Source organism: Cupressus sempervirens, chromosome 11 (genome assembly GCF_028749045.1).
Source record: "Cupressus sempervirens isolate cs-2001-9-10 chromosome 11, ASM2874904v1, whole genome shotgun sequence".
Classification (NCBI taxonomy): domain Eukaryota; kingdom Viridiplantae; phylum Streptophyta; class Pinopsida; order Cupressales; family Cupressaceae; genus Cupressus; species Cupressus sempervirens.
In genome coordinates, this window is record NC_143128.1 from 464,673,567 (window position 1) to 464,688,574 (window position 15,008).

The 15,008-nt window shown below is 35.6% G+C and overlaps 2 long non-coding RNA genes across 3 annotated transcripts in view; one reads left to right on the forward strand and one right to left on the reverse strand.

The window, feature by feature from the left end:
* Nucleotides 1-15,008, forward strand: part of LOC149530391 (uncharacterized) — a 55,603-nt gene that overhangs the window by 18,101 nt on the left and 22,494 nt on the right. The gene's annotated exons all lie outside the window — the stretch shown is intronic.
* The window catches only part of LOC149530393 (uncharacterized), a 35,664-nt gene continuing 29,725 nt past the window's right edge, over nucleotides 9,070-15,008 (reverse strand). The window contains exon 4 of one of the 2 annotated variants that reach the window (XR_016359077.1): nucleotides 9,070-9,562. This is a non-coding gene — a long non-coding RNA (uncharacterized LOC149530393). Of the gene's footprint in view, nucleotides 9,852-15,008 lie in introns of both variants that reach the window. The other variant, XR_016359076.1, reaches the window with a different exon arrangement.

The following is a 15,008-nucleotide window of genomic DNA, read 5'->3' on the forward strand; positions in this document are numbered from 1 at the left end:
GAAGATATGAACATGGTTCTCTGTGGAGGCCCATGGTCGTTTGGCAAGAGTACTCTCACTATCAAAAAATGGGAGCCAAATATGGATTTAAAAGATGCTTTCTTCTTAACCACACTAATTTGGGCAAGACTCCCTGGCCTTCCTTTAGAATTTTGGCATGAAGATATTTTTAAAGGAATTGCTAGTTCATTTGGGGAACTGGTTGCTATGGATCATGCAATGACATCCAGATCTAAACTCCAGAGTGCCAGACTATATGTGAAAGTGGCAAATTTGAATCACCTTCTAGAAAAAGTGGAACTAATTTCCAAATTAGGGAAAAGAATACAAGAATTTGTATATGAAGATCTTCCAAATACCTACTTTGCCTGTAAAAAACAGGGTCATTGGGTGAAAAACTGTCCTAATAAAGGTAAGAATAATCCAAAGACTAAAAAGGAAGTGAAAAAGAAAGAGGTAAAAGTTCAGAAGAAAGTTTGGAAACCTAAAATCACTCATATGAAAGATATGCAGGATAAATTGAATTTGGAATCTCAAGATGCTGGCAAAATGTCAAATTTGGCTGTGAAAGAAAATTTGAACATTGAAAATAAGGGGGATGGGTCTATGCTGAAATCTGTGTTACCCGAGCATAATATAGAAGATACGGTGGATTTGATGAAACAATTAGTAATTTATCAGAAGATTGATGAAAATTGGGAAGATCTAGTTGAGATGGGTGAATTAGAGGAGGGGGAAATTCAGTCTGACTCTAGTAAATTGATGGAGCCGGGAGATTCTCAAAATCTTTAGTTGACTGAAAATCAGAAAATTGCACCAATTTCTCTTGAGACGCCTGTGTGTAATGAAATTGTTCCCTTTAGGAATGATCTTGAGCTTGAGGAGATAAAGGAGGAAGGGAAGGATCCAAAACATAAACCGAGTCAGAGGAAAAAGGTTGAAAAGAAGAGCAATACAACTTCCAAAGGAGTGGAGACTAGAAGTAGTAAATTGGACCAGCAAGCAAGGTGAAATCAAATGTTGGTACTCCGGACAAACCTGGAAGGAAATCTTCTAGGAGAACTAGAGAAATGGAAAGTATGCAGAATATTGCTGATGGCAGACAGACAACTATTTTGGATTTTACTCCTAAAAAATAGATATGAAAATTATCACTTGGAATATTAGAGGTTTGAATAGTACCCATAAACTTGATGTTGTTAGGAATTTTGTTAGAGAGCATAAACCAAATTTTCTACTATTGCAAGAAACAAAGATGGAAAAGGAGAAAGCTGAACAAATTAAATCTTTGAAAGATCATTGTTTAAAAGCTAGTAGTTCAGAAGGAGCTTCAGGGGGAACCTTGATGTTAGGGAAGAAAACTTAGTCCTCAGGAACTGTATTGAATGCTAGTAAACATTTCATGGTGGTTAAAATCACTAGTATTGATCAGAATAAGGATTGGTATATTGTCAATACGTATGCTCCAAATATTAAGAACCTTAGGAAAAAGGTTTGGGACACTCTCATATAAAGAGTAAAGATTACTTTGGGCGATGGATTATTATGGGAGACTTTAACGTTCCTCTTTATGACCATGAAAAAAAGGGAGGAAATGTGAGTCAGCTGGAAGGAAGACTGGATCTCATGGATTTCATCAATAAGGAGGGTTTAATGGATATGGATCTTCATGGAATTCAGTTTACCTGGAGTAATAAGAGGATAGGTAAGGACTGCATTTAGGCTCGTCTGGATAGAGCTCTTATTTCGCCTGATTGGTCTAAAGAGTTTGTTTGCAAACTGGAAGTATCTCAAAAAATTGGGTTAGATCATTTCCCTTTGATTTTTTCTGTCGATAAGATTAATCTCGAGAAAAAATTTCCTTTTAGATTTGAAAAAATGTGGATGCAGCATCCACAGTTTGAAAGTAAATTGGCTGAATGGTGGAATATAGATGTTGAAGGTACTACTTTTTATAGAGTAGCCTCAAAGTTAAAAAATGTTAAAAAGGAGGTTAAAATATGGAATAAAAGATGTTTTGGTAATATCTTTGAGAGCAAAGCAAGTATCAAGGATGATATCCAAACTATCCAGGACAACATATAGAAGGATGGGTATGCTCCTGACCTTGTTAGAGAAGAGAATGAAAAGTTGGTTCAATATCATGATATTATTACTAAAGAAGAGATCCATTGAGGGCAAAGATTAGATCGATCTGGCTAAATGAAGGAGACAAGAATACTAGGGTTTTCCATCTTTCTACTCTGAAGCATAGAGCCAAAACTCGTATCTCATATCTGCAAAAGGGAGATTTGAAGATTACTAAGGAAAAGGATATTATGGAAGAGATGGTCTCTTTTTTTTCTTCTTTAATGTTAGCTGATGCCAACATTGATCCTGCTCACCAGGCTGAACTTTTAAAGGTGATCCCTCCTTTAATTAACGAGGAACAAAATAAATTGTTAGGCTCCATTCCTAAGGAAGAAGAAATCTTAAAAGCTGTCTGCTCCTTAAGAGGAGACAATCACCAGGACTAGATGGTTTTCCAATGTTCTTTTTCCAGAAGACATGGAAGCTGGTTGGAAAAGATGTTTGTGATGCTTTCAAGGAATTTTTTGGGGCCAAAAGAATGCTTAAGGAAATTAACTCTACATTCCTATGTCTAATTCCCAAAAAGACTGGGGCTGATTCTCCAAACTAGTTTAGACCGATTAGTCTCTGTAATTCCTTTTACAAGATTATTTCAAAAGTCCTAACTTCTAGGCTGCTGCTGGTGCTTCCTTCTCTCATTGCTGTTCAACAAAATGGTTTCATCCCAGGTAGGCAAATTCTTAATTTTGTCATTGCTGCTCACGAGAATATTCACTCTTTATCATGTTCTAATAATCAGGGGTTTATTATGAAAGTTGATATTGCTAAAGCCTATGATAGAGTTGAATGGACTTTTCTTGTTAAGATTTTACAGGCCTTTGTGTTTGGTCATAAGATTGTTGGAGCTATTTATCAGTTGATCTCGACTACTTATGTTGCTGTCCTGGTCAATGGTTGTTCTTCTAATTTTTTAAGTCCCTCCGGAGGTTTGAGACAAGGAGATCTTTTATCCCCTATTCTTTTTGTTATCATGGCTGATTGTTTGGGGAGATATATTGGGAAATTGGTTCAACAAGGGGTTATTGAAGGTCTGCAGCCTTCTTCTCAACCTCTTACTTGTTCTCATGGTCAATTTGTTGATGATACTTTTTTCATGAGTAAATCTGAAGTTAAGGAAGCTAGAAACCTCAAGCAAGCCCTTAATTTGTACTTCTCTGCCTCGGGTCAGTTGGTAAATTGGAACAAGAGTGCTTTGTTTTTTATTAACACCCCTATCCCAAGACAGAACAAAATTGCTAAAATTCTTGGGTGCTCAATAAGATCTTTTCCCTGTATTTATTTGGGTCTTCCTTAGGGTCCAAAAGCTCCTGATTCTTTTTGGAAAGATCTCATAAATAAATTTAATAAGAAGTTGGCAGGCTGGAAGGGTAATCTTTTGAGTCAAGCTAGTAAAATTACTCTACTTAAAGCTTGTCTCCAAAGTATTCCTACTTATGCTTTGAGTCTTTTTAGAATACCAGTGAAATTTGCAGATACAATTGATAAAATTCAAAAAAAAATTTTATGGATTGGAACTGACGAAAAGAAGAGAATGACTGATTGCATGGGATCAAATTTGTAAGCCTATTAGGGATGGTGGATTGGGAATCAGGTCTATAAGAAGTATGAATAAAACTGTTTTGGCAAAACAAGGTTGGAGAACTTATCATGACGATAAGGAATGGAGTACTATATGGAAACATAAGTATCTTTTTAATGCCAACTCTTTATCTGATTTCCTATCATCTCCTGATGTTCTTTCTCCATCTGCTATTTGGAGAGCTGTTTAGGGAACTAAGAAAACTTTAGCCAAAGGTTGTTCATGGAAAATTGGAAATGGGCAAAAGGTTAGATTTTGGGAAGATTCTTGGTTAATGGATCATCCTCTGATTGAGGACTTTGAGGATACTACTCAAGTTGACAGATGTAAGCAAGTGTATGGGACTTTTGTGGGACATTACTAGCATAACAACTCTTGGGTTAACCTGCTTCATGTTGATCGAGGTTTTTTATAATATTCAGATAATGTTGAATGCCTTTTCTTTGTATCCCCATTAGGAGGATAAGATGATATGGAATGCTGATCCTAGTGGTCAGTTCAAAGTTTCTTCTGTATTCAAATCTAAGGAGAAAGGTAATCGACCTTTATGGTCTCAAGCTTGGATAAAGGGTCTCATACCAAAAATAAATATCTTTTATTGGATTTTGCTTCAAAACAAAATTCTTACTCTGGATAATTTGCAAAAAAGAGGCATTAATGTAGTAAATAGATGTACTTTATGTAAAGGAGGTTTTGAAGACAGAGATCATTTGGTTTTGAATTGTTCTTATAGTCAACAAGTTTGGACCACTATTCTCATTTACTGGAACATAACTTGGGTTCATCAAAATAATGTTAAACTTTGTTTTAAAAGTTGGAGATGTCCTTCTAAAGACTCTTTTGTAGATTTTCTATGGAAAATTACCCTTCCCCATCTCTGGTGGGGTATTTGGAAAGAAAGAAATAACATAATTTTTAGAAATAAAGAAATGCCAGGATGGGTGCTTGGACAAAATATTGTTAGAGCAATAAAGGAAAATTTTAAGTCTTAGAGAAGATGTGATCAAGATTTTCAAATTGACTCTTTGATGCTACCTAAAAGTTCTAATTTTAAAAAAGATGACCCAAGATCGATGATTAGATGGAAGGCTCCTCCTATTGGATGGCTTAAAGGGAACTTCGATGGTGCTGCTAAGGGAAATCCGGGTAGAGCAGGTTGTGGAGGTGTTTTGAGAGATCATACAGGTAATATAATTGATGCCATTGCAATACCCATTGGTAACTCTAACACTCACAAAGCAGAGGCAACTGCTGCTCTTTATACTATGAGACTAGCAGTTGAAACTGGTTTTCCAAAATTTTGGATGGAAGGAGATTTTTTAAACATTGTTAATATGCTTAATGATAAAAATTCTATTACTTGTTTGATTGAGGCAAGTGTTATGGAAATTAAAACTTTAATGAATAAATTTGAAAAAGTGATTATATCCCCCACATTCCGCAAGGGTAATGCGGTGGCAGATTGGATCGCACGTATCAGTTTTAAGGTGTGCCTTAGTTGTATCAATGAATGCATGGTATTTGATTAACTCTTTTGTTCTTCGTCTCCATTTGATTCTGGTTTATTGCAGCAATTTGAAATCTTTGGAAATGGGTGGAGAGCCACGAAAATAGGAGCCACAAAATTGCAAGGCTTGGAAGGCAAAAGCTTCTGTATGGAAGATTTTGCAAAAGGGTAATGTAACCAATTATTTGGAGCATCTTCATGGGTTTAAACCTCATGTTACTGCAGCATTCTTCAAAATTGGATTGAAGACAGGGTTTCTCTGCATGGTGTGACTGTGCATTTGACTGAGGAATTCATAGCTGAGGTGACGAGTTTGCCAAAGGAAGGCATTAAGTTCAGCAAAGAAACGAGTATTTCAAATGCTGCGTTCAAGAAATTTCTTGAAACAAAAGTAGAGGAGAAAAACCTGGAGAAGAATGGTGATTTTTATGAACTGGGTTAGATAAAGGTCGTTTGGTAGGATGTGCTCTCGTGTATTCGTGAGTATTTTATCTTAGAGGGTAGAGCTAAACGTGTTCATAAATTTCACTTTGTGTTCCTCAATCACTTTAGGCACAAAGATAGGCTCTCGTTTCCTTTTTATTTGAGATTTTCTTTACTCCAAAGCTTGCAAGCTCATAGGAAAAAAGAGTCGCGCCCTATTTTGCATGAAGGGTTAATTTTACTTATTGAGGGTTACTGTAAAAACAATGCCATTGTGTCTTCTCCTCATGATAAAAAAAGGCTCTGTTAGCGAAACTTACTCTAGGAAGAGTAAGGGTGATGATGCTGTCAAGGGTAAAAGGAGGGGTCTAAAACAAGAAACTCAGCAAACCCCTCAGCACAATGTGGAAGAGATTACTGAGTCTGATAACTTGGAAAATAAGGAGGAGAAAAATTTGGAGGGGGAGGAGAATACGAATATGGGAGATTTTAGTTCCAATTTGGAAGGCTACTCGGATAGTAAGGGTGAGAGTGGTAAGGAAGATGAGGAAGAGAGTAGTGAGAAAAAGACAGAGTTGGGTAATGTTGGTGAAGAGGAAAATCATAGTGAGCATTCCAAGGGAGCGAGGGATGGAAAAGAGGAAATGGAGAAGGAAAAGGAGGACCCTTTTGATGTTAATGTGAGGGAAGAGGAAAGGACAGACAAGGATGAGTGTTCTGGTAGAGAAGAAATGGGGAAGGAGAAGAATGAATCTCTTCAAAGGGAAACTAGGCTCTCTTTTCTGCACACTGCAAAACTTAAGGTTGATACCTCACTGCAAGCTGACTCATGGATGTATAATGAATTAATGAGCCTCAATAGGAAAATGGAAAATGTGCAACAAAACTAGGACATGGACCATGCCAAGATTAGTCAGATGGAAGTGTAGGTGGGTAATATACCGGACAAACTAAAGGACTATGAACGAAATCTTCGTCTGCTAATCAAGGAAAGTGACAATAAGATGGAGTAGATAACTTCCAGTATTTGTGCTGATGCTGCAAGTTTAGGGAAGTGTACCAATGAAGAAATTATGTCTAGAGGGGGACCAAGTAAAAGAACTAGGTAGAGCTCTAGGAAAAGGGCAGTGGAGGCTACTTGTGATTTGCCTGCTGATACCATTCAAGGCGCTGCAGAGATTGGTAAAGAGGTGGTCAAAATGATAAAAGAGCTGCAATAGCAGCTTCTAGTGTCTTTGGTTTTTGGTCTCTGTTTTTAGTTCTAGTCCTGGTTATTAGTTTTGGTCCTAGTTATTGGTCGCTGATTTTCATTTTTTCATCTAGTATTTGTCTGTTGTTAAAACTAGGTTCCAGGTCCTTGTAAAACCTGGGTTCGATTTATGGTCCTTTTTTGTGGTCTCAAGTCCCTGTAAAACCTGATTTTGCTATTGTTTAAACTGTAGGTTTCAGGTCCTTGTAAAACCTGGTTGTGCTTCATGGTTTATCTTTTTCTTTACTATTAAAAGGTTTCGGGCCCCCTTCAAAACTTGTTTTTACCTTAATCTAAAAACTATAGGATTCATTAAGTGGCACAAAATACATAGTTTGACCAATAAGATGTTAGAATTTTTTTTAAGTCTATAAATTTTATTAAGTCTCAAAATTTTTTATATTTATGAAAATGGAAAAAGCCTATTTATCTAGAATCTTATTTGCTCATAGCAATGAGAAAATTGAATTTTTGAAGGCGAAATTCTAAAAAATATTACAGAATGTTGGCATTGATTATCCGAACTGGCATTGATTATATGAACTTGCATTAATTATAGGGAATGCTGGTATTGATGGTGCATTTAAAGCATCAAATAGTCTACAATTTTTAACTAGAGCTTCTCAGAATTTTCTCGTTTGTGGAATAATCTAGAAGCCTAAGCCGGTGGAATAATCTAGAAGACTAAACCAACATGGATTCTGTTTGTTACTCTGTTGTTTTGATAACCTTGAATCCTATCAATAGAGGCATAAATTTCTTGCCTTCTCAATGACAGAGTTCATAATCATTGCTCTCCATTCAGAGTTCAGAATCATTGCTGAAAAGGCCAAAACTTCAGAGCTCGACGTAGAGGATGTAATTTGTATGCATACCGGTTATTGTAAAAGGTTTTATTTCCAGCATTGTTTTCCCAAAAATTATCCATTGTTCCAAATGTTTGTTTTGTTTGTTTCATGCATGGTGTATAGAAATTGATGTACCCAACTGAAACCAAAGGTACCATGTTTTTTGGAATTCAGCCCCATTTGCCTGATACATAAATTGAAAACTATAAGAGGGGCCTAGATTTTGGCCAATCTTTCTATCATTCTTGTGAAGCACAGTTGATAGGAAAGAGATGGAGCCAAAAAGAATTGCATCTGGAGTTTCCCTAGTAGCATGTGTATGAATCTGGATGCTGCAACGGTTTTTTGCGAGGAAGCCATGAAGAAGTTTATCACCAAAAATTATGGTGATCTTGGATGGTTCTTGTCTACAAATCATAATTTCCAGCCAAGCAAAGAACAAAGAACAAGCCCCATTAACTCCATAGAAATCATGAGAAACAGAGCAGAACCAAAGGAATGTGATTTGTGAAACGTTTGAGAATTGGGGAGGCATGAATATAACGTTTTGACTAGGAATGACAAGATTGAAAAATGCCTCCACCGAGGGAATATATTTGCTCTTCAAATATCTCTAGCAAAAATAGAGACTGAGGAAGAAAGTTTGCTTCCAAACCCAAATTTCTGACTTTTGCTTCTGGTTACGGCCCAAAAAACTTCTCCAAAGTACCAGACCCACAAATATATTTTTGCAACATGTTGGAATTTGGAAATGCAAAATATAATAGGAACACAAAAATCATGTCAAAGAACAATTAATTTTCACTTGAAAATAATTACATTGTTGCAAGATGGAATTGTTGCTTATGTCAGAGAACAATTAAGTTTTACCTGCACAAACAGCAAGATTGAATTGTTTATTTTTCAATTGAAAAACAAAATTACTTGAAACATAAACAAAGGATGAAAGGGAGAAAGTTTTCTTCAAACATGAATTTCTGACTTTGCTTCTGGTTGCGGCCTAAAAAACCTCTCCAAAATCACAAACCCACAGAAAAATTTCACTGCATGTAGGAATTTGGAAATGCAAAATATAATAGCAATACAAAACTTATGAATTAATTTTTTCTTGAAGAAAATTTTCACTGCTGCAAGGTGGATTTGTTGCTTAATATTAAATTATTTATTAGGGTCCTGTGATTTCGCATGAAGATCTTGCCAAAAAATATTGTCAACCCAGAAACAAAATTGCTTGAAACAGAAAGGGAGGAGGGCGAAACTTTTACAAAAATACCAAATCATCTCACAAAGCAATTATTTTTTACCTTAACCAAATTTTCATGGATGCTAGCTAGGTCCAGGTGAAAATTTCATTTTACGCTGAGTATTTTTTGGAACACATCACCTATTGCATAGTACAGTTAATAAAAGAGGGGATTGTGAGAAACATTTTGTCACAAGTAATGTATACCATTGCAGGCATTGGCTGTTGGAAGATTTTGAAATTACACATATAACATAATATAATGGAGATTGTCACAGTCGAAGATTGCAAATGATCTTGAAACAGATGTCACAATTCACATGTGGAAATGGTCTTGAATAATTTACAATATTTTTTCATCATTATTCCCTTTGAAATTCACGATTAACCTTGTCATTCTTGAGAGTTCACTTGAACACCATAACCAGCAACTAAGATTGAAGTCTATACTTTATACAAATTTGTGCCTGCCAATGAAAAGGAGGGTTTTCCACAACTTGCTAGTTTTTCAAAGCAGTTTTTCCAGGCAGAGGCCAATGTAGTCTTAGCCACCACATGAAGAATGTTGTTTCACAGACTACATCTGCCCCAAAAAGCATGCATAAGTTACAGTCAAATTCACTTCCAAGAACAGAAAAAAGAGAGAGCAAATAATATACAACATGCTTTGAGACATGATGTGTGTCTGGATGCTTAGTTGACATCAACCCTTGTTTCCACTCAACCATCCATAAGCTTGAATGTGTAAAAAACACATGTCCTTCCACTAGGAGACTTGAGAAAGTTGTATATGTTTGCACTTAAAAATCAATCATATGTGTAATTCTTGATTACATGCAACTGCCAATACATTTGGAAAGTTCTCCAAACAACTGTAGCAATAAGTAGAAAAAAATATGACAAAGGATCCTGATAGGTACTTGCTGGAGTAGTGTACTGCTACATCTATGCATCTTGTTTCTCAGAAAATATATAAAAGTTTTCTCAAATCCATGGTCGTCTCAAAAAACATGTGACTCACCCATTAAAGCTACTACAAAATACACACCATCCGCAACCTTTTGATGTGGTTAAGTAATGCATGAAAAAATATGATGCCATTTTGCATGTTCTACAGATGTTGGAGCAGTGGGGCTCATAGTGGAGTCCATGTCCAGCTGTCGTGGGTCTTTTAGGAGGGTTATTTAGTAGAGTAGGGGAAAAAAGAGGTGGTGTAGAAAACCAGGCACAAATGGCCAAAATTCAGCCTAACAGACAGACATGAAGTCCAAAAATGTTCACTGGTTTGCACTGCTTTCAACAAGGATGGGAATACAGTTCTTTTTATTTTGTAGGTTTCAAGATTTAGCTCTTAAGCATCTTAAGGGAGCTTTTGTCTTTTCCTCTATTTTTTAGAGCAGATGATATGCTAATAAGCATTGATCAATAAATATGGTTGAACGTGTATGAACTATTAGCACGCTGGCCTAATCTTTAATAAGATATTATAAACCTAAAATGTTGTAAATTAAAAAAGTTTCTTTTATTTCTCTTTGATCTTCACCACCTTAGCTTAAATTGTTATTAGAAGATTCAGGGGCCTACAACATCCACTAATTTTTTCCTGTAAATTATTAATATTATGTTCTGTTGTATGCACCTCAAACTCATTATTAGTTGTAGGTAGTGCATACCATACAAACATTTGAGGTTATAACTAAAAGGAAAGTTCAAATGAAATGTGCTGAATGAATTCTCTATATTTATCATTCTTAGGATCTTAATCTTAAAAACACTAAAAAATAAGCTAAACTTTTGAATATTGTTTTTTTATTGAATTAAGATATAGCATAACTGATTTCAAAACTGAAATTAAATTCAGAATATTTATCGAAGAACTGAAATATGCCATATAATGGAAATTGTAAGTGATGAAAAACATGATTTGAACCATTTGTTTGGCTTTAATACAAAAATTATGAGCCTGGCTGTACCATAATGCAACTTAAATATATCTGAATTCAAAAATTGAGAGAATTGAAAAAAAATGATATGAAACTGGTGAATATGGGGTTTTTGGAGTAGCAGCATTTTTCTTGATTTGACTATGTAAATATCAACATTATGATTACAATCACCCATTAAATTTATGCTTGACTAAAATTTTGAAGCCACATCCCCAAGAAAGTTATTGGTGAATGCTTTGAAATATAAGCTAAATTAACAAGCATTCACAAGAAAACTGTTCAGAGTGTTATGTAACATGGAAAATAAGATTAAGAGCTCATAAGTTGAATAAAAATTAATTTTAATATTTTAATTTTAAAAATAGATTAAATTATTGATTAAATAGATATTAGTATCTTTTTAATATTTCTCTTGTGAACTCTTAATTTATATTTATGTCAATATTTTATTTGTTTGTAATGATAATAAGTTTCATACATTTTATTTATTCTTATTAATGTTTTTTTTTTAAAATAAAAAATGGACGGAGCCATTGAGATTTAATATTATTAATAACTAGTTCGGAAACTCCACAGGGAAAGAACTAGAAAGAAGAGACTGCTTCCTCGTTCCTTTACATGGAAAAAATAAAAATAAAAGCTACAAGTATAGCCAGCTATGTAAGTGGTACAACTAGGCTTCCTTGGAGTTTACAATCCATAACTGAGAAATCTAAATACTTAATCGCTTTCTAGGCCTGGAGACAGTCAAAATCTGAAATTGCTTAACTAATTTCCAATCTCCTAAATTGAAGAAGCAATATCTTTTTTCAACAACATTCCCAGCTGCTCTTATGAATCAATATAATCTTTATGGCATAATGAGTTTGTGTGCAGCCCATCACATCCCCAATTTTTGCTAATAAGTCGGCAACTTGATTTTCTTCATGCATTATGTGGGATATGTGGACCTCTTGAAAAGAGTATCAATTTCCATACTTAATTTAAAATATAAATCAGTTTCCAATTATGCATATCTCTATTGGTGCACGCATTAACTATTAACATGGAGTCGCCTTCAATGTGCACCCTATTGAAACCCCCTCGTCTAGCTAATAGAAATCCATGTAATAGTGCTTGCACTTCCGCATTATTATTAGTTCCTTGAGGAATGGGAGACGATTTAATTGCACACACGCTGCCTTGCTGATCACAAATGAAAATACCAATACCTGAGGGACCCGGATTACCTCTTGAGACACTGGCAAAATTTATTTTAACAAACTCTTGAGCTGGAGGAAACCATTTTACTTTTTTTCTGTCTATAGCAGCAGCAACATTCCATTATGGTATTGATCCAAAGAGTATAATGATCCCCTTCCATTGTTTCACAATTTGTCTGCCCCAGGCAGAGAAGAAAAAATTGCATTTGACTGATAATAGATTTACATTAACCACTTTTGATACTGACTTCTCAATGCCTATTACCACTTCACTGATGTTATTTCTCTTTTTAAGAAAAATGCGCTTATTTCTTTCCCACTAGGTTGCCCATACAACAATAGACGGAATACATTCTCAAGTGCAGCTAAATAAAGATGACACGTAAAGAACCGACCAAGATTGGAATAGGTCCCACAAAGACTGCAGTAAGGGTGTGCTATAGTTCAGCTTATTGAGAACAAAAGACCACCAATCAGTTGTAAAAGAGCAATTTAATAAAAAGTGATCTGTGTTTTGTACCGCTTCATTGCATAGCACACAGCTGAAAGGTAAAGCAATAGATAATTTATGGAGTCTATCACTTGTGAGGATTCTCTTCTTCAAGGCTAAGCATGCAAAACACCCGGCCTTAGGAAGGACATATTTATTCCAGTAGAGGGAGAAAGCTTGTTGCGGAGGGTTCACATTATGAATTTGCTGCAATACTTTATAGCCCTCTTTGATTGAATACTTTCCATCTTTAGCAAGAACCCAAATTAATTAGTCTTCCTTTTCAGATAAATAAATTTCCCTATCCTTAAATATTGTCTGAAGAATTCCTATTTGGTTCTCATATAGTGGTAACTCAGTAGGATCTTTCCATGTGGCTTTCCCTAAAAGTCTGTCAACCGAGTCTACATAATCAATAAGTTTGTTTCCCCACCAAACAGAGTAGATATTAATTAATTCAGTGTCCTGCTGAGAGCTAGCAAGAGCGGGGAGGCCATGCCATGAGTCATTCCAAAAGTCTATATCCTCCCCTTTGTGCACTTTCCATGAAATGTACTGTTGTACTCTATCTCTAGAGTGCATCATGGAGTTCCAAACAGCCAGCCTTTAGGAGGATCTGAAATAGTAAGTACTCTTTTTGGATCCTCATTATCAAGATATTTTTGCTGCATAATCCTACACCATATTTTGTTTGGATTTGTATACATTTACCAAATCAATTTCCCTCCAAAAGCCTTATTTCTAAGATGCAAGTCATGGATACCTGCCCCTCCAATTGCTTTAGTTTGTGCCATATCTTGTAATGAGACTAACGAAATTTTTTTCTCTTCTGTCAAATTTCCTTTCCACAAGAAGTCCTTAATCAGATTCTCAATTTGTTTGACAAATGAAGCCGGAGCCTTGAGAATTGCAATGTAATAATTTGGAATGAAAGATAAAACGACTTTAACTAATAGTATCCTGCCCACAAGTGACAACCAACGAGCTTTCTATGCTAAAATTCTGTTCTTTATTTTTTTAGTAATAGAATACCAATAACACACTTTATTAGATCCCATAAAGAGAGGGAGGCCTAGATATGATGAAGGTAGTTGCTCGACCGGAAAGTGTAGAATGTTGATAATCTTGCTAGCAACCTTATTTTCAACATTAAATAAGAAAATCTTAGATTTCTGCAGATTAACTTTCTGCCCTGAAACATATGTATATGAATCCAAAGTGTCTTTAATTTGCCATGCTTCTTGGATGGATGCTACCCCAAAAAGTAATGTGTCATCTGCAAAGAGAGAGTGTGTGGTTGAGATGGATGTACCTATGATTTGAACACCCTTCCAGAGACCAGTATTATGTTTGGACTGAATATTTCTGCTTTAAGCCTCAGCCATTATAATAAATAGAAATGGGGAAAGAGGGCCACCTTGCCTTACCCCCTGCGAGGATTGAAAAAAGCCCACTGATACCCCATTAATAATTACTAAGAACCAGGCTCTAGATATGCAAGCTCTTATCCATTTACACCATGCTTTTGAGAATCCAAATTTATGCAAGACTTTGAAAAGGAACCGCCAGCAAACTTGATCATAGGCTTTCATCATGTCTAACTTGATAACAAAACTAGATGAACAATTCTCATTAACAAGATGTAGGGTCTCATGGGCAACTAATGCACCTTCCATTGTTTCTCTACTTGGAACAAATTCACCTTGGATGAATTGTTGTAATCTCATATAGATGGCTTTAGTAAAAATTTTGTAAACTATATTGCAAAGGGAAATATGATGAAAATCAGCAAATGTGGTTGGGGATTGGGTTTTTTAGATGATAGCAATATTTGTTATATTAAAATATCTTAACAAAGCCTTTCTTTTCCTTGACTCTTCAAGAGGTGTGAGCAGATCATCACATATAACATCCTAGAGTTGTAAAACCATTTGGACCTGGAGCTTTATCTGTAGAGAAGGAAAAGACAACATCATGCAATTCAGAGATAGAAAAAGGGGCCATTTACTATGTTATCCTGGTCTGAAATAAGACATGGGACTGATTCCAAAAATTCTTCCACCCTATCATGATTCACCTCCATAGCCGAAGGAGTGGTCAATAGTTCTTTAAAGAATCTGACCCCTTCCTCTTGAATGCCCTTTTCGATTAGAATGGCAATACCATCTTTACCATCTGCAATTGAAAAAATAGTATGTGCAGCCCGTTTTTGCTTTGCAGAAGCATGGAAGTAGGCGGTATTTTTATCTCCTTCTCTAAGCCATAATTCCCTACACTTTTGCCTCCACAACTCTTCCTCTCTACAACACAACTCAGCCCATTCCTCTTGGTACTGTTTTTGTTCCCAATACAAATCTGTGGACATCCCGTGATGAATAATTTGTTCGTTTA